Here is a 20,960-nt window from a genome sequence, read left to right on the forward strand (position 1 = left end):
AATCATATTCTGGCTAGTTCATCTTATGTTTGGCAGGCAGTTAAGGCCTCCAGTAAGTCCAGGCAGAAAACTGTCTATGGTTGCCCACTCAATAGCAGCTCTAACATCTGCTGTCATACATACAATTATTTAGAGAAGGAATCCCACATGATTTTAAGAATTTTGTAATCAATCCTTGACAAGGAGGGGCCTATTTCTGAAGATTTCCTGAGCTAGTAATGTAAAATTGTTTTAGCCAACTTGCTGCAGTTTCAATAACAAACAAACCTAAACTCAGCTGTACAAATGTATGTCTTAGAACATCATGCTAAAGAAAACAGAAAACTTCAAAATTCATATATGGGTAATAGCTATAATTTTAAAATAGATTTCATGTGAGAAAATGAAAATACCTATGAGACAATGCTAGAAAGAACTTTTAACAGTCTTTAAATTCAGAAATATAAACTCCTGTCATCTATAGGAATGTATGTGTGGTACAAATGAACACAACATAGACATATTTCATGTTACCAGAGCAGAGATAGCCAGGTGGCATATGCTGTTGGACTAAGCTGGGTACAGTGCTACACAGATGTTTGTGTAGGTGACTTGGTCCAATGCCCACTAAAGTCAACAGAATGGTCCTACTGACTTCAGTGATTGTAAGAACTTGAAAAGGTTTATTGTGAAAATTATAGGAAGCTTGATACAGGTGTAGTTCTCTGAGATCTGGGGTAATGTGGTAGTTGTGGTGTTTTTTGTTTTTTTTTTAAGATGTACAAGATAAATATCAAACCTGTAGATGACTGGCAATCTCACGTGGTCTTCTTGGTGAAGGAAATCCATGTCTAAAAAAGATAAATATGTGCTGAGTTTGTGATAGGAACATCAGGAAAAAGGTAGAGAAAAAAGGATAATTAGTTGGCAGAAATATTTGAATACCAAATTGGCTCTGGTTCAAAGTTCAGTCTACAGTAAATAAGAATAATAAGAATCCCAACTGAACAAACAGTGAGGTAACAATAATCAAGAAACAGTTTATGACTGCCCAACCCATGTAGCATCTGCTCTCAGGAGTCCATAATAAAAACTTTGGTGCTAGGTTTCTCAAAGGAAAACTAGAGTTCATTCCTTTCAAATGTGAAACACCCATTGTTACAGCACCCAAAGAGCATGAAACACACATTTTGGAAGTAGGCAAGGCCTGGTCCATACTGTGAGTGGTAACTATTTTCAAACATAGGTATGAATTAGCACTATGATAATGGTTTGTATTCATATCTATCATGATTACAACTTGTAGCCTATAGCACAGTGTGGGCTAGCACAATTTCCTCCTCCCAAAATCCCTATTTGCCAGCACTATGACAGCACCATGCTGGCAAGATTTTGTCACCATGGGTATTGCAAACAAGGTTCAAGGTATAGTGTGGAGAAGGCTTTAAACCAAACATGGTTCAAGATGTAGAGTGGTCAGGACCCTAAATTGTACCTCATCAACACAGAAATAACTATCACTATTATTGGACTGAGCTGTGAAGAAGTAATATATGAACCTGAAAAAGAGCATCTTTTTCTGTTAAACCCCTGATGCCTTAATGGAATTATGCCTTCGTAGGTACCATGACGCAGAGGTATTTCAGTTCTCCCACAAGGGAAATTCCTGCTCTAACTCTTGGGAGGTCAGAAGAACAGTGACAGTTGCATGTCTGACACTAAAGATATCCTGCACAGTAGGATGATTTGGTGGGGGACACTTATTTTCTGCTTTGAAATATACTGGAGCTTAGCATAGGCTAGTAGGTGCTGCACAATGCAGCATACAGGTCAGCCACCTGGGTACCTGGTGATACCCCTAACCAGCTGACCACAGTTGATATGGTAATGAAGTTCCATGGTCTCTGCTGCTGCCTGATTGTGTACTTCTGATTGCAAAATGAGGTGTGTGGTTGACTGGTCAGTTTGTAACTCTGGTGTTTGTAACTCTGAAGTTCTACTATATTTAGTCCTGCCATGAGTGCAGGGGACTGGACTAGATGACTTCTTGAGGTCCCTTCCAGTCCTATGATTCTATGATAATGAAAGAAAGGGGTGAAAGACCAGCAGCAGCTGCACATAAAACAATGACTTATGATTCTGTATTCTTATTGCACAACATAACTAAATATGGGGAGAAGCAGAAGGGATTTAGTCATAAATTGAAATTCGGTCATTGAAGTAGATGGCACTTGATCCATGAATTGATTTGAAAATTAGGACCAAACTGGTGTCAAAAGTTGACTGGGAGACAGTGGAGAGAGCACAGATCTGATGTACCCCCAGTGTCCTGAGACATGGAGAAGATGGGCAGCCACATTCTGTACCAATTGGAGACTGTGCATTGTCTTCGCTGTCAGCTTCATATATGATGAATTACAATAATCTAGCCTGGAGGTGAGATGTGGTATGGAATACTGTGGCCAGGTCTCTTCTGCTTCTTTCCTACTAAGTTGGAAGGGAAAGAAGGCATTTTTTTAAACTGATGCTAACTGGTCATCCAGCCTTATTAAAGAGTTAAACAGGGCCCCAAGACTTTGCACTGCTTTGATAAATGGGAGGTGTATGCCTTCAGTGGATGCTGTAGACAACATATTGGCCAACTCTTTGAAGTGTTTTTCCTTTCTGACCAGCATCACTTTGCCCTTACTTGGGTTCAGGTGGAGCCAACTACTCCTCATCCAAGAGCTAATTTCCCTATCTCCCCCAGTGGTCTCATGTAGCTATTGAAGAGAAAAGGAGATAGTATGGATCCCAGCAGGCCTCCATAAGTGAGGAGGGTCTTTGGAAAGCAGTAGTAATCTGTCCCCATTTTCAGAGCTCTGCTGGGGAGGAATGATTGGAGCCACTGTACTCCTGCTGTGACATGTAAGCATGCTCATAGTTGTGGTCCACTATGTCAGATTAGGTCTATAAAACACTACAACAGCTGTGCTCCTATGGGACAATGCAGATCTCAAAGCCCAGGATGAAGAACAAAACATTCTCTGTTGAGCTGTTCGGCTGGGGAACAATCTTTCAAAGGAGAAGAACAGGTAAATCTAGAGTCTGGCCTTCCTTGCAATGTTTCCAAAAGTCTTCAGCTTTGAGAGATCCTTTTCACTATAGGTGATTATCACCTTTTGAACACCCCTTTTATTCTCATACTCCTACAAACTCCATATGGACACATGCAAATAGAATATATAATAAAATAAAATAAAACCACCAACCCCAACCAGAGTTTTGACCTTGAAAAGTGAGAAGTGCCAGAGATTCCATGATGTCCATTAGGTACTTTGCCATTGCTATTGCTTTTACATGGAAGGCACTCAGATAAAACAGTGATGAGCAGCAGTATAAAACCCTAAGATAGATAGATAGCTGTGGAAGATTGGATGCATGTGAAATGTAGTTGCCACACTATGGAGGATCTCTGCCCCCTCAGCTAAGAGTCCATGAAACAGTGATGCTTTTCTAGTGAATTAGTCACAAGCAACTCCAGCAACTGGATATACAATCCAAAATAATGATGGAGAAGGGAGAGAGAAAGAGAGGAAACTATTGAATTACTTAGACTGAAGAGAAAGCTAATGTATATTCCAAGTAAAAATGGGCCAGAACCAAAACCTGATGTCTGAACTCCCTCAGACCTTGGAAAATATGAACCTGTATGTGAACTTTGTGATTTAGGACTCTCTCTAATTCCCCGCCTACCCAGAAATAGCCAATGCAGGGATCTTTGTACTGGAATGGTCCACCCCTCCCCTCAACACTACCCTGGATCCAGAACTGTACAGAGGAGACACCCCCACACACATTCTAGGGGCAGTAGAGCTGAGAGAGAGCCCTCCTGCCCTGTGGCCCGGGGGAGAATTGCAGAGAAGAGCCCAGTCTGAGACTCCAGCCAGTAGCGGCAGAAGCAGCCAAAGGAGGGAACTTTCTACAGTTGACTGAAATTTCTCTGGCCTATGCTGACTGGTTGTTTGCACCAACGATCTCCCTCCTTCAGTCTCTTCACCTCAACTTCACTGCACACCTGCGCTTCTTATCCTTTTCTTACTTGCCCTGTCCACCTCACCCCCCTGCCTTTCACATTTCTTTCCATTTAGGTAATATCCTGCTAACTGAACCCACTGTGTGTGTATAAAAAATTTGGAATGAACATGCTGTTTGCTGACATCACATTAGTCACATTGCTTGTGTGTTCTACCCCTTTCCCCACCCTGTGTCTCTCTTGTCTATTTAGATTGCATGCGCTTTAAGCAGGCACTGTCTATTACTCTGTGTTTGTACAGTGCCTAGCACAGTGGGAGCCTATTTCTGGTTGGTGTTTAGGCACTACTATAATAGACGTGAATAATAGTAATAATAAAATTCAAGTGAAGAGTCATTACATTGTCTATGAAATCTTGAAAGAAATTAAATGAATCAGTTAAAAAAATCGTGACAGACTTCTCTGGGTTTCCTGTTTACCAAATCTTGTTTTGAAATACATCTGACACCCCATGAATAAGTTCAGTTTGTCCGGGTTAGCAGAACTTTCTTCTTGCTCTCAACCTGATAGGGATCAAATGCTGGTTTTTAAAATGTCTGACAAAGACTTAAAAAAATAGACAAACACCCAAGAGCACAGAAGGAAGTTTAGAATGATATGAATTTCAGTTCTTTAACACGTATAATGTTTTCCATAATCTCATTTTTCTAATTAAGGAATTTTTTATATCAGTAATTCATACTACGAATAATCAGTGGCCTGATGATAGGTCTAATATAAGTGGACTAAAATGAATGATGCAAGTCATTATCATGAACATTTGCAAGGCACTTTAGTGTGTGGCACAGCCCACTCTGTGTGTGTCTGTAATGTATTCATCCATCATCAATGATCCTAGTCCTCAATTTTTTAATCAGGTTATATTCAGTCCTTACATACAAAAAACTCACTGGAATTTTGCATTCTGAAGTAGCAAAAAAAACACCAAAACCTGCCACCACCACCAAAACCCCAACACTTTGGTGGCAAGAATCAGTATCACTCATTCCTCCATCTATGCATGCCTTTTGAATCTGAAATACTGAGGTCTCATTGAAGATGATACAATATGGTCCATTTTAACTGCGCCATTTTCTATCAGTTATTTCCTGACCTACTTCCTAAGTAATGTGCCAAATCCTGAAATTCTTACTCAGTTTTTACTTGTTCCCCATTCACGAAAAACTCAACGGGTTGCTCAGGAGACAGCCACAGTGGGACTGCTTGTTATCCCTGATCACAGGGAGTGGCTAGCCCAATAGGCAGTACATGCAAGTCTCATCTTACGTGGGGGTTCCGTTCCGCGCTTAGCTTGTAAAGCAAAAACCACATATAGTCAAAATTACGTTGAGTTGAATGGTGGGAGGAATCACTTGCACTACAGGTACAGTATTAAAATTGTTATTTTTCTTTTTTTTGTTTTGTTTTTGCCGACCGTGTAAAGCTGAGATCGTGCATGTTAAATGCGCGTAAGATGTGACAGACCTGTACTCAATACCACAAAGGGAGATTGGTCTGGCAAATGGGTAATATGACCAGAACCCTGTACACTCATGGTCATCACAAGGGAAGTAGCAGTGGAGCATGCTATTCCTTTCTAAGGTGCATTACTTACAGCATCTGAGTTCTCTTGCTGCAGCACCCAAGAAGCATTGTTGCCTATCTTTGCCTTTTGCAGGCATGAAGGCTCTAGTCATTAACACTTTGTTGCTGAACTGCCACACTGCTATGCAGCTCTGGCTGTCACAGCCAGAATTTAGTCCTGTTAAATATTTCTGAATTTTTTTAACATATCCAGTTAATTGTTTTCCTTTTATTCTGGGCCTAACAGGAGGAAATTGATCTGGAGGAGTCATTGCTCCAGGCCTAGAATGAATAACTCACAATATGGTCCATTATCTCATGATACCACATTACAATCTGCATTATTGCTTAAAAGAGGGCATCTACGGAATATGTGTATGTATCAGGGAATCGCTTCACCAGGAGACTCCATCTATGATGAGAGAGATTCTAAGTAGGTTTTGTTAATAGTTTATACAGCCTCTGCTCACTCTTTGGGTTTCAGTTTGTTCAGGGCAGATTGAAGATAACATGACCTCTCTTATGCAAAGGATTCTTTATCCCAAATCTTATAACACTTGAAAACTTCCTAACAGTCACACTGAAAAAGGCTCACATTTGATTAAGTTCTCTCTGTACCTATAAAGTGAACTTTTCCCGTTAAAAGACCCTTTTAGCCATATTCAAGGAAAAGTATAAAATGTGGGAACTGTTTGATTGCTGACTCTACTATTTCTCAGAGTGTTTTTTTTCCCCTAATTGTAGCCCTACTTTGTTATATTGTCTGAGAACCAAAATAAAAGCTTTAAAATCCCAGGAATACAGAATACTTTTAAAGTATTAAAATAAGGAGCAACATGTGTGCCTAAAACATAGTATTAAATACAGAAAAACACAGCTGTGCCCTTAGAACTGTGTAAATGCTACAGAGCCAAATTCTGTGCTGACTTACACTTTGAACAACATCAGATGAGTGGACAGAATTTGGTCCTTTAATAAGAAATAAACTCAGTTCTTAGTTCTTCCGCATTTATTCCATGTTAAATGTGTCTCGGGGAATGTTGGTTCATCCATTCCTTATCTTTCTGACAGACTTTTCCTCTTGGTCTTGTATTTGGAAGAATATGCCCTTTTTGGGTCTCTCTAGGATTAATGAACACCAGGGGTGAAATTGTGACTCCACTGAAGTCAATGGCAAAATTCCCATTGATTTCAAAGTGGCCAGAATTTCACCATAGAACGTTACTGCTCCCCCTCCCCCCACTCTCCAAGAAGGTTTATCTTTGAGTCCCTTATCGCAAAACACAATCCCACTGTGACACCTCCTTGGCCTTGAGCAACAGGCAAACACAACTCTCAGATGAATCCTTCTCTCCAGCTGACTTCCCCTCCGTGTAAATTTTAGGAAATGCATCCTGGTGGCATACCTTGACAAGTCACCATAATGTTTTCCTGTCGGGCATGCCCTCATTAGAGAGTTAACCCAAGTTATCTACACTTGGGTTACTTCTTTCAATTTAGCCTAGCTTGAATGATAGTGGCCATGCTGCATTTTTCACTCAAGCTGCTATGTACACAGTGGTGCTGCACTCAAGCATGTGTGGCACTAGTCTTCTGGGGGCATATCCCATGGTACTTTGCACTGCAGTAAGTAGAGCTGCTCTATGCATTCTTCCCCTGTGAATTGCGGGAGAACGTGTCTGTCCTTTCTGCGCACATGGGAGCGGCGTGTGTGTGTGTGGGGGGAGGAATTATGAGAAAGCATTGGATAACTTGAGTAGAGTTAGCCTACATATACTCCAAGGAGTGGTCATGTTAGCAGCTGTTGAGTTGTCCTAACTTGAACTTCATTCTGTACCCTCTGATGTGCCAAACAACTCAAATTAAAAGCACCACCACACTTGAGTTAAGGGATTTTGTGTGGGGGTGAGACATGAGTTAAGGGCAGCATTCAAGAAAAAACTTGAGTTAACTTTGCAGTGAAGACAAGTTAGAATATCTCAGATTGGAAGACCTGTTGGGGAACCTTGGTTCATCCATCCCTAACCTTTCTCTAAGACTTTTCCTCCTGGTCTTGTATTTTGTCTCCTCACTGAAAGAAAGGAAGAAGGAATAAATAGGATGCTTCTAAAGTAGCTTTGAGTATAGTGTACTGAGGATAACTACACTGGACTACATAGTCTCATTCTCATTCCCTGTCTGTGTGCAAATCTCTCATGTGTTTGTCATTTGTCTCTTGAGTGACATTTAGTGGAAGAACAATGCATAAATTCTCAAGTAACTTTCAGTAGTGATTATTTTTCTAGAGCTCTTTTCTGCAGTTTAGCTAATAATTACTACTGGGTACATTTTAGGTTATAGAACTGTGTGTGTATGGAGCAGGTCTGCTTGGGACACAGTGAACAAATTGAGCTATGTCTTTGAACAAATATATGATAGCTATGTGTTCACCTAGACAAGCCAGGGTGCATTTCAAGAGAGTCTGGTAGCCTGGGTGAGTCAGATAGCTGAGAAAACTGCCTTTTTCTTACACTTTGGCAACATTTGTCATGGCAGTAAAGTCTCATTGAGTTTAACTGAATTGAAAAAATTGGAGGGGAATCTGACCCAATGCTTGCATTGGATGGGGGATGGGAGAGAGAACAGTGAGAAATGAAAGAGTTTAGAGTTTGGGGCCCCACATTTTTGCACACTTGTGACCTTGACTCAATGGGATTTCCTTAACAAGAGAGGTTACTGTTGAGCAATAGAAAGCATTCCTTCCAGTATCTACCACTCTAGGGACTGTCTGCCAGTAATATTCTAGACAGTCCACAATGCTAGAGCATCAGATATTTCACAAGGCTTTAGCTAGGTGGCCAATACTCACATGAAGCTTTAACACACAATAACAATGAAACAGTACCATAGAGATGTGCTGCACAAAACAACAGCTTCTTCTTGTCTTTCTGTTAACCATTGCTGCGTGACAACCTTTTTATAGCTCTTAATGTCTTTAAGGTTAATACTAAATTTTCACTTCACTGGAACACATTTACAAACTATTTTGCAAAGTACAGCTGCTTCAACAAATGACTCATCAATAATTACTGTAGTAGAAAATCAAATGTCTTGATATTTTAATACCTGTTTTACTTTTGTTAGTTGGTATGACTGATGTACCAAAGCACTAGAAAATATTGGCTCTAACCAATATTTCCCAGAACATAATGTTGTTAGACAAGCTGTCTCTCTGCCTTACTTCAGTGGTCAAGGATAAAAAGCATCCAAACATTTTGGTGCAAATGAAAACACATTTATTTACTATGGGTTCTGTACTGTAAACATTCATTCACATGAGTAATTCTTAATCACTTGAGTAATTCATATTCTCACACATAATATCATTAAAGCCAATAGGATGACTCCTGTGCGTAAAGATTGGCAAGATCAGTCCTGATAGATACAGAAGAGAAATAGTGGTAAGTGCCAAAATATGTCCAGAGCTCAGAAAATAAGACTATCAGAAAATAAATTGAAAAATATTATGAAAATACATAGGTTTAACAATCAAATAAGTCTTTCAGTTGTCATTCCCATAAACAGGGTAAAAAGATTTAACAAAATGCAGCCTCAGGTTTCTCTCAGATCTCCTATGAACATGGTCTGAACCACAACGGAAGTTACCAATGGCAGAACTACATTTTTGTTAGATGAGTAACCAGTTTTGATGGTCCACCTTTGAAGCTTAATGGCACTTGTGTGTTCTCAGATTGCTATTAGAGAAAGTATGGTTTCTCTAACACACCACTTGACAGAGGAGTTGATAGGACTTTATAATGAACTTTTGTCTTCAGCCATTGATTTTGTTGGTCCTAAGGGTCCCCTGCTAAAGCTTCCTTCTCTTAATTCACTTTGGTGTATGGGCAACCTGTGACACATGAAGCAAGAAAATAGACGACTGGAACAGTAATGGCAGAAGTCTTGGGCCAAATCTAAATGATAGCATCTAACATCTTGCAGTTCTCATGTCATGTCTTTGCTGAGACAAAGAAGAGAGGTTTTTTTGGCTTTATCATAGCTTCTGCAAAATCTTGTTCAGGTGGTGAATAACTCATTTAATCCTAGTTAATGTCTTCTCTGCTTGAATTTTAGACAGTTTCATTCATGGAGGCAGTAGGAGCCCTTAATACTACCACCTGTGCACAAAGAGGAAAGTATTGTGTTCATTATAAGCAGAGATTGTTATCGCTTGCCTAAGGGGAAACAATTGTTCCACCCCTTCTCAGGGAAATCATCACTTGACATTGCCAATCTTGCAAATTATTGTCCTGTGTCTTGTCTTATCTATTTTTTGTTAACATCATTCAGAAGGTTGAAGTGAGACAACTATAACTAGATGCTTCAAATCTCCTTGAGGCTTGTCAGGCTGCACACAGATCAGGGTCTGATAACAGGGCAGGAAGACTGTACTTGTTGCATTAGTTGATGATTTCTTGCTGACAATGGATGAATATCAGGTATTCATGATGATGATATCAGATCAATTTGCTGCCTTCTGTACTATTGTCCATGAGGTATTGCTGATTCACCTGTGGATGCTTGGAGGAGTGGAAGGAGATGTCCACAGGTGGTTTATTTCTTTCTCTCTGAGGATAGTTGTCTGAATCATTTTTCCCAAAGGAGTTTCTATTTAGTATTCCACATGGCTCCATCTTGTCATTCCTCTTGCTCAATAATATGTACAGGGGATTCTGGTAGTGTTTTCGTAGCTGTGGAGGCATTCATAGCTGGCTAAGTGTCACAGCTTGTGTCTATATGCTTATGCACTCTTTAATCTGGCACATTTTCACACGCTTCAGGGCTTTCCAGAGATTATTCTGTCTGATATTAACAATAAACAGTAAAACATGTTTCTGCTTTCAATGTCACTGACAATAGTAGGACAAAATCTTAGGTGGTGCAATGTTATTTGCATTAGCTGCACATGTGCTCATTAATCTGGAGGCTTTGAGAATACTTCAGTCCTTTACTGTGGTTACTGTGGTTATCAAACTATTCAGTGAAATACAGATACTTCACTAAACTTCTGCTGTTTTGCAGAACCCTAATGAAATGTGCACTACATGGGGCCTTCGTATTGAAGAGAGATTTTGAATAAATTAACATCTGTGGGTGACACACAAAATCAGAGGAATCTTTTAGTTTGATTTTATTTTTATTTTCTGAGTAGGGCAGTACCCTAAGTTGCTCTAGTGGTAGGTCACTAATGGTTTTGGTCCTATTAATTCTGCACACCTCTTTTTGTTTTATTTGCTCAACTAATATATATGCCTATTACAAGCTTATTTTTTGCCTTATATCTGTACTTTAATCTTTGAAAGTCATTCACAGTCAAATTTGCTTTTGCACGTGTGTGCAATATAAAGGTTATGAATAATCTATTAACCTAAGATGGCTGCTGCTGTGTAAATAGTATCATGCAAATTTTCCTTCTTCATTCCGTGCACTTATTGTGCAACTTTTGTTATTTCTTCACGCTCAACAGCTCCAATAAACATTGCCTCATTTATGTTTGCCTCTGTTACAATGTGAATATTTATTCCTTGAGTTTTCACTTAGCTAGAGGACATTACAGCACAAATGTTTTTCCAGTGCAGTTCCCACAAATGTTCCCAGATGCAAGGAACTATTTTGATTAATACTTGGAATCACAGTTCTTTCAGTGAAATGATTTGCTGCTTTCTTTAACATACTTCTTTTTACTGGCTTAGTTCTTTGAACTTTATAATATTACTTATTATCATATATGCTATGGATCCTCCAGTAACTGCTCCTTTTGAGCAAGAGACATCGAAACAGCTGGTCAGCATGAATCATTTTTATGCACTGAACTCCTAAGGCATCAAGCATATCAGCATATTCAGGTTTTTTTTTCTGTGTATGGATCTTTATGCACTTATACTCTTATGGATACAAAGACTGTAGTGAATAGAAAGCAAAGGTGATAGTAAAACATCTAGTAGTTATATCCCCAGATTTTATTAATTTTGTAAAAATGTAGCCCTTAATTTAAAATAATTAATTCAATTTTACAGTATTTCACAATTCTGAGAATTATTTTGCTACTATTGCCCTCCAAGCTAATAAATATTTGTAATATTATTTTGTGCTGTTTAACGGGTACAATTAAAGGCAAGGGATGAAATCCTGCCCCTGTTGAAGTCAACAAGAATTTTGCCATTGACGTCAATGGAGTCAGGATGTCCCTTAGAAAGTCAGATTCGGAGGTTAAATGAGAGGAGGTGTAAATTACATGTCTGCAAGTGGGTGTAAAGGTGTCAAAGGAAGTTTAAGATGGTGCCAGAAAGTGTAAATTACCATCTTGCATCCTCTTGTTAATTGCATTTTCTGCTACATCTCCTCTCTTCTGGCCTCTCTCTGGGCAAGTTACACAATTTAGTTCAGTTAAACTCTTTAGGCCAAATTCAGAAGTAATATATAAAGGGATATAAGTTACATGGTGGTAAGTGGGAATCAAAGTTGGTATAATTTAGACACTAAAGATGTCCAGAAGAGGGTGTAAGTCATATAACTTTGACTCACCTGTGAATTTAGCTCAAGATTTCCTGACCCAGTTCATCTCTTCCCACAGAAAAATCTGAGAGATAATCTCGGCAAGGTTCATTTCATAGAGTTCCTCACCAATCATTCCAATGTAGGGAGAGGGCGAGCATGTGTGTGTGTGTGTTTGCCTGCCCCCAAGGGATCTGTTGTGGTGTCCACCCCACACCTGGTGGATCTTGAGGCATCTGTAGAAAACCAGGGACATCTATTCAGTGGCTTGGTACCTCTGAACCAACTCTAATTCCTACTGTCCCTGGCCCACTCAGTACCTAGCATCATGGCTCCTTTGAAGTTCCAAAGTCAAGTCCTCCCCTAAAACCACAGTAGTGCTTAGGATCCCCTGAGGAGAGGGGGTTTTGTGCAGTATATTTACTATAGCTTCATGTTATATTTAATTTTATTTTTCTGCTCAGGAAAGAAGGGAAGATGATGTGTGTGTCTTCTCAGTCATAGCCCCATTCTGTCAATTCCTTCCTCTTGTATGGACTCCAGACCCACAGAATACCCGTCACAGGGTGTGTAGAAGGGAAAGGGGGAAGGTGCTATGGAAGTGGCTCCCTGCATCCTCTTTCAAGCAGGAGGGTTGAATTCTACATACCAGAGGTTCCCCTTTGTGTTTGTGGATTGTGGGGAAAGATCCAGGGCCACATTGGAGGGTGATTATAACTAGTGATAATAAAAATGAGGAAATGGGAAACTGAACTCCATTTGGAATACTATATCCAGTATTCTCCACCCACACAGAAGGACATTATTGCCTTGGAGACTGATCTCCAGATCTCAGGAATCTAAGTTACAAAGGATGATTAAAGCACTGGGTTCATCCTCCCTAGAAAAGAGAGAATCTTAAGTTGGTAAAACTATGAAATGTCCAAGATTCATAGGGATACATTTTTTCACAGTGAAAAAGGGCTATCCTTTTTAGCAAAAAGCTCTGTGTAGTTTTAGTTTTTGTGAAAGATGCTGGATTTCACACACCTGAAGCTCAACTATTTCTTATAAGCACAACATGCATAGCATGGAGAGTAATGTTGGCCATGCAAACTTCCCCACACAGCTCTACCACAGTGCCCCCGACTTGACCTAGACAAACCAACTCTAAGTATGAGTAGTTCCACCTTCATGTTCAATCTTTATGTTCAATGTTAGATCTCTCTTCTGAGACGTCCATCAGGGTGTCCAATATTTTGGTGGTTTTTGAGACCCACTGGCAATTGGAACTGAAACAACAAAACTTTTTATGTAGCCACCAGGTGATAGCAATGTTTGGTTGCCATTGGCCTTGGCTGTTTGTAAACTGGTTGTCTAGAAATGGGAAGGCTTTATATTTAATTCCAACACCCTGACCACAGACCCTAGAAGTTAGAAACTGGGAATAAAAGAAACAAAAACAGTTAGCACAAAGATTAATAAGCATGTGACATAAATTACTGGGGATGTAAATGTAAAAGAACTCAAGACACCTTGTTTCACTTCTGAGGGAGGGCATGAATGAATATGATGAGAGGTGGAATTAAGATAAAATGCTGATTCACAATTCACTTTCCTAAATTTGCACAGTGTTAAGAGTGTTTTGCAAATAGAAATTTAGAATGGGAGAATAAGATAACAGGAATTTAGTCAGGATTATAATATTTTAATAAGAATCTTAACAATTAAATAAAAAATCATTTTAATCTAGACATAGAATTTTTAAAATAATCTTATCTTTGTTGTCTTGAGGGAATTTAGTTTTTGTTGGACAAAAAGGCAAAAGTTTCAAACCCATTGTTAGTAAAACAACAATTGTCATACAACACCTGACAATACCTTCAAAAGATGACCCTGGAAGCTTAAATTCACACTTTTGCTAGATACTAAGATACTACATACTAACACTTTTGTTGCTAAAATTTTGTCACTTAGGGGTGCGAAAAAACACTCCCTTCAATGACAAAAGTTTTAGTGATGAAAAGCACCGAGGTGGATGGCGCTTCGTTTACGGGAGAGAAGCTACCGCCCCTCGTTGGGGGTGGTTTTATTTTGTCACCGGGAGAGCACTGTGGTAAAGTGCACAGTGTAGACCAGGGGTCGGCAACCTTTCAGCAGTGGTGTGCCGAGTCTTCATGTATATGCTCTAATTTAAGGCTTTGCGTGCCGGTAATACATTTTAACGTTTTTAGAAGGTCTCTCTATAAGTCTGTAATATATAACCAAACTACTGTTATATGTCAAGTAAACAAGGTTTTCAAATTGTTTCAGAAGCTTTATTTAAAATTAAATTAAAATGCAGATCTTATTAGTTTAGTGTGATCCTTGCCCTTGCTTTTCCTTGCTGAGTTTTCCAATGTCTGGCGGCACGTATTTGGATACTGTAAGCTGCACACAGGCTTCTGAGTGATCAGTTGTTAACTGGCTGGAACCTCAGATAGGCAGCCGAGGTGAGTGGAGCTGGCGGCTGGTAGGGCTGAGCAGGGCTGGAGACCTGGAACCAGTCTGGCAGGGGGCCTGTGCTGGAACTCCAACTGGAAGCAAGGTGAGTGGGGCTGCGGCGGGGACCCTGCGCTGGCAAGGGCCTGCAGCAGAACCCCAGAGCAGGGACGTGAGTAGGTCAGCACTGGGCCAGGCTCGGCTTTTTGTGGTGGGCTAAGCGTCTCCACCCCAACCTGCTCTGGGGTTTTGCGCCGATGGCTCCTGCCAGCCGGGGTCTCAGCCCAGCTGCCGGCCTGGGGTTTCTTCCCCAGCAAGCAGTGAGGTGGCGTGAGTGATCAGTTGAGTTTAACTTCTGTGCCAGGAAAGGATTAATGGAGCAGTAATTAAGGGAAATCATCTGCAAAACACTTGGAACCAGTGATTAAGGTTGATAGGGAACTACGGCCAGCATGGATTTGTAAAGAACAAATCATGTCAACCCAATCTGATCGCTTTCTTTTGACTAGGTAACGGAGTCTTGTGGATAAGGGAGAAGCGGTGAGACATGTGGTATACCTAGACTTTTGTAGGCATTATGATACGTCTCGCATGATATCTCATCATAACTAGGCCAAATACAATAGATGCGGGGCTACTATACAGGTGGGTGCATACGGCTGGATAACCAGTACTCAGAGAGTGGTTAATTACATGTTCAATCCTGCTGGGAAAGGTATTATAACAAGTGGGGTCGCAAGGGGTCTGTTTTGGGACCGGCTCTGTTCAATATCTTCATCAACGACTTTAGCATCGTTGGCAATAGAAGAACAACTATAAGTTTTGCAGATGATACCAAACTGGGAGGGATTTGCAACTGCTTTGGAGGAAGGGTCATAATTCAAAATGATCTGAACAAATTGGAGGACATGGTCTGAGGTAGACCGGCCATGAAGTTTAATAAGACAGAATTACAAAGTGCTCCACTTAGACAGCGAACAATCAGTTTCACACATACAGAATGGAGAGACTGTTAGGCAAGGAGATAAGCAGAAGGAATCTAGGGGTCATAGTGACCACAAGCGAAATCATGACGTCAACAGTGTGAATGCTGTTGCAAAAAAGGGAACTGATTCTGGGATAGCATTAATAGGCTATGTTGTGAGCAAGACACAGAAGTCATTTTTCCGCCTCTACTTCTTGTGCTGAATTAGGCCTCAACTGAGTATTTATGTCCAGTCTGAGGGCACACCGCATTTCAAGCAAATGTGTAGAGAAATTGGGAGAGGGTCCGAAGAAGGAGGCAAACAAGATGTTAAAGTCTCTGAGAACACGACCTACGAAGAGGTGAAAGAATTGGGTTTGTTTAGTTGTGAAAAAAAAGAAGACTGAAGAGGGGACGATGATAGCAGCTTTCAGGGTATCTAAAAGGGTGTCATAGAGGAGGGAGAAACTTGTTTCACCTTGCCTCTAATGATTAGAACCAAGAAGCAATGGCTTAAACTGCAGCATAGGAAGATTTAGGTTGGCATTAAGGAAAAGTTCCTAATTGTCAGGTAGTTAACACTGGAATAAATTGGCCTAGGGAGGTTGTGGAATCTCCATCTCTGGAGATATTTAAGAGAAGGTTAGATAAATGTCTATCAGGGATGGTCTAGACAATATTTGGTCCTGCCATGAGGGCAGGGGACTGGACTCGATGACCTCTCGAGGTCCCTTCCAGTCCTAGAGTCTATGAATCTATGAGTGGGACCGGTGGCGGGACCCTGGCTGGCAATGGACGAGCAGTGGGAACCCCAGAGTGGCGTTCAGCCCTCCCTGCTCTGGGGTTTTGGACGCCGGCTCCTGCCAGACGGGGTCTCAGCCCACTGCCAGCCTGGGGTTCCTTCACCCAGGCCAGCAGCGGGTGCTGACTGGGACCAGCGGCGGGACTGCAGCTGGCAAGGTGCCAGCAGCGGGAACCCCAGAGCAGCAGCGGGATAAGTGGCTCAGCCTGCCCCGTGTGAGCCATCTAAAATTGGCTCGTGTGCCACCTTTGGCACACGTGCCGTAGGTTGCCAACCCCTGGTGTAGACATAGCCTAAAAATCATGCCCTTCATAGAGATACTGGTTTTATGTCTCTTTACAACAATAGGTAACCAACTAATGGTCTTCTGTCCTATGTCTTGCAGAGGTGCTAATGGCCCAGTTCATTTTGAATGGTGCCTTGCAACGTGTTAACTCCTATGCTTAACATTCTGTTCCACCTACCTTGGTGGAGTTCAACAGATTGTCTCTGGATATGTCTATACTTAAAACGCTACAACAGCACAGCACTTCAGTGTAGGCACTGAAGTAGGAGGAGTTCTTCCATTGGTGTATGTAATCCACCTCCCCAAAAGGTGGTAACTAGGTTAATGGAAGAATTCTTCCATTGACCTAGTGTTGCCTACATGGGGAGTGATGTAGTTAAATGAACCTAATTACCTAGTGTAGACCCAGGCCTCTGTTTCTTCCACCAACAGAAGTCAGTCCAATAAAAGATATTATCTCACTCACCTTATCTCTCACATGTCAGACAATCAAATGTCACTTCACCTTGAATGGTCCCTTGAAATATGTGCTAAACAATCTGCTCCACCTTGTCTCTGTAAATTCAAACACATTCTGAGAGGAGAACTGGATTTCTAGCTGTCCACGTGCCATGTTCTAACATGGAGGTTAAACAAAAGTCATACCAACACCAAACTATGGCCTTGTCTATACTTACATGCTTATAGTGGCACAGCTGTACCGATATCAATGTAGGGGTACGTCTACACTATGGGATTATTCCGATTTTACATAAACCGGTTTTGTAAAACAGATTGTATAAAGTCGAGTGCATGTGGTCACACTAAACACCTTAATTTGGCAGTGTGCATCCATGTACCGAGGCTAGTGTTGATTTCCTGAGCGTTGCACTGTGGGTAGGTATCTGATAGCTATCCCATAGTTCCCGCAGTCTCCCCCGCCCATTGGAATTCTAGGCTGAGATCCCAGTGCCTGATGGGGCAAAAAACATTGTCGTGGGTGATTCTGGGTACAGCCTCACCCCTCCCTCTGTGAAAGCAGCAGACAACCGTTTCGCACCTTTTTTCCTGAGTGAACTGTGCAAACACCATAGCACAGCAAGCATGGACCCTGCTCAGATCAAGACAGCAATTGTGGACGTTGTAAACACCTCGCGCATTATCGTGCAGTCTGTGCTGAACCAGGACCTGCAAAACCAGGCGAGGAGAAGGCGGCTATGGCAGCGCAGCGACGAGAGTGACGAGGACATGGACACAGAATTCTCTCAAACCGCGGGCCCCTGCACTTTGGAGATCCTGATGGTAATGGGGCAGGTTGTAGCTATTGAACGCCAATTTTGGGCCCGGGAAACAAGCACAGACTGGTGGGACCGCATAGTGTTGCAGGTATGGGACGATGCCCAGTGGCTGTGAAACTTTCACATGCATAAGGGCACTTTCATGGAACCTTGTGATTTGCTTTCCCCTGCCCTGAAACGCCAGAATACCAAGATGAGAGCAGCCCTCACAGTTGAGAAGTGAGTGGCAATAGCCCTCTGGAAGCTTGCAACGCCAGAGAGCTACCGGTCAGTCAGGAATCAACATTGGAGTGGGAAAATCTACTGTGGGGGCTGCTGTTGATGCAAGTAGCCAAAGCAATCATTTAAGCTGCTGCTACGAAAGGTTGACTCGGGAAACGTGCAGGTCAATAGGAAATCCATTGCAGCAAAGCCATCCACTAACTTGGTGGGCGACAAGATGGAACCCAATATCCCATCTTGGCACCGGAGCACCAGGGCACCCAGTACATAAACACAAAGGGGTAGTTTTTTCCAATGGTGCTGCAAGCATGGTGGATCACAAGGACAGTTCCACAACATCCACGTGGCATGGGCCGGAGGTTCAGACGCTCGCGTCTTTCAAGAACCTAACTTCCAGCAAGGAATTACTTCTCAGACCAAATTAACAGTTGGGGATGTTGAAAATCCTTGTATTATCCTGAGGGACCAATCAGCCTATCCTTGATGTCATGGGTCATGAAAGCCATAACACAGGCAGCCTGGAAGTAAGTCCAGGAAATTGTTCAACTACAGGTTGAGCAAGTGCGAGGAAATGTGGTAGAATGTGCATTTGGCCATTAAAAGGCAGCGTCTGGCGCACATTACTGACTCACTCAGACCTCAGCCAAGCAATGGTCCCCTTTGTATTGGTGCATGGGCCTGTGGCTCCACAATCGTGTACGAGTAAGGGGGAGAGCCTTTATGGTCGGTGGAAAGCAGGCAAATCAACCCTGGCGCCTGATTTATGCCAGCAGCGACACAGGGCGATTAGAAGAGCAACCAGGAAGCGATGTGCATCAGAGAAGTCCTTTGAAACCGATTTATCACGCAAAAGCCAAGGATGTCCCCTGAGCGCCGTGTTTGTTTTCCCTGATGAACGCCCCCTTGATTGGACTCATTCCCCTGTAAGCTAACCACCCTCGCTGCTCGATTACGCTTGCTTCAAGGAAATAAAGTCACTATAAGTGTAAGAAAATCATGTATTCTTATTAATTCATTATAAATAGAGGGGAGAAGAACTGACAAGAGTCAGACGCCGGGTGTGGTATGGCGAGGAGGAATAGGATGGGAAGGAAGAAGGCCACTAAAAAAATTATCAAAGAAGAACAGCCTTTGTGGTGGACTGTCTCATGGAGGGGTGGAGTGGCGGGTGCATCGTGAGCTTCCCCCATAGCCGTTCCAACGTCTGGAATGAGGAGATATGCAACATGGCTGAGGGATGAGCAGGGTGGTTACACAAGGCTGACCATGTCAGCATCTCTGTGTGCGCCTGCTGCTAGTTCTAAGACAGCCCACAGACGCCGGAGCATGTCAGGTTCGATCACGCAGCTGCACCCAGCAATACTGCATCCGCCACCACTGATCTTCCTGCTACACCTCTGAATCTTCCTGCACCAAATCTCATCTCGAGCGTCCCTCCTCTCCTCAACGTTGGCACCTCTGTTTCTAATTCACTGACATCTTCCTGTAATTTGATAACCAACAGTCTTCTCCACTCATTCAGATGAGCCTTTCATTGCGGGTCCTTCCTGATTTCCCGAGAACATTTCGTCTCCGCGTACTTTTTTTTCCGCCAACTTATGAGATGCCTTCAGGTGGAGTAGGGAGCGCTTGAAAAAATTTCAGCTGTATGAGGAGGGAACAAAAGAGAGAGGAAGTATGTTAAAATGATCAGTTTTAAGCAGAACAATGCTTATACTCATTTCCACGGTGAACAATACTATCACCTTAAATAGCACATGTTGATTTACTAAAAGGTCGCATTTTTGGCATCTTTAAAGATTGAGTGCCTTGTCGGCTTCTGGTGTTAGGAGAATCTTCACAGACCAGGCCAGGCAGGCATAATTACGACTTGCACAGCGGCATGGACAGTCCATTGTCTTTTGGCTCGCAGCCTTCATTATCACTAGTACCACTCTTTCCCAAATACCAAGAGAAAGCCCTTTCAGTGCTGCTGCTTTCCTGTTAAGATGCAGAATGCAGAAACCTACCTCTCCCATTCCTAATTCTCTAGGGATTGATTCGCTTGTACCCCTCCCACCATCAAGGTGGCGTAGCACAGGCAAGATGCCTGCTAGCCAATGTGTAAAAAGCTCCAGCGCCAATCACGCTATCTTTCTCCCCTTGCTTGGAATACTGTCTAAGGTAAGGATTTCTTTTAACGCAAGGCAAACAGCCAGTGTAGGAATGGAGCATGTCTGTCCCTTAATTAAATTCCTGAATTTCACTAGGTTAACCACGAATGATATCACTACCCTGAGGATAATCACAGCGCCCAAAGAATGGATGCTAGCAACAACCTCGGCACCCATATGCAGGCTAGGCTTGTCATTGCAATGATACCAGATTACTTTGCTGCATGCATCACATGGTCAAAGTGTCCTCCCACTGAGAGGACAGGAAACACTAGTGCTGTCCTGCTCAGAACACTTTCTGCAAAGGACTTTTGGAGTACCTTCCAGAGAGAGCTTCATGGAGATTGTCCTGGAGAATCCGCAGCCATCCTCCAGACATGTTAACTAGACTTTCCAATAACTGTACTGGCCGCCGAATGCATATCATTAAACACGCTTTTTCGCTTTTTTTAAACCAATGTTTTAATATTGCAAAGGTAACACCCCAAGGTGCCTTTCTCAGTGGCTTCAATTGTGTGGATAGATGTGGTTGGGAGGGCTGGGGAGGGTAATTCTGTCACCGTGAGAAAAAGCTCCGCTGTTTGGGGAGAACGGGTCTGTGTGCTCTCTGCGCAACCTTGTCCTCGTTCTCCTCTCCTCATACTT

This window comes from Chelonoidis abingdonii, chromosome 6, assembly GCF_003597395.2.
Source record: "Chelonoidis abingdonii isolate Lonesome George chromosome 6, CheloAbing_2.0, whole genome shotgun sequence".
Classification (NCBI taxonomy): Eukaryota; Metazoa; Chordata; order Testudines; family Testudinidae; genus Chelonoidis; species Chelonoidis abingdonii.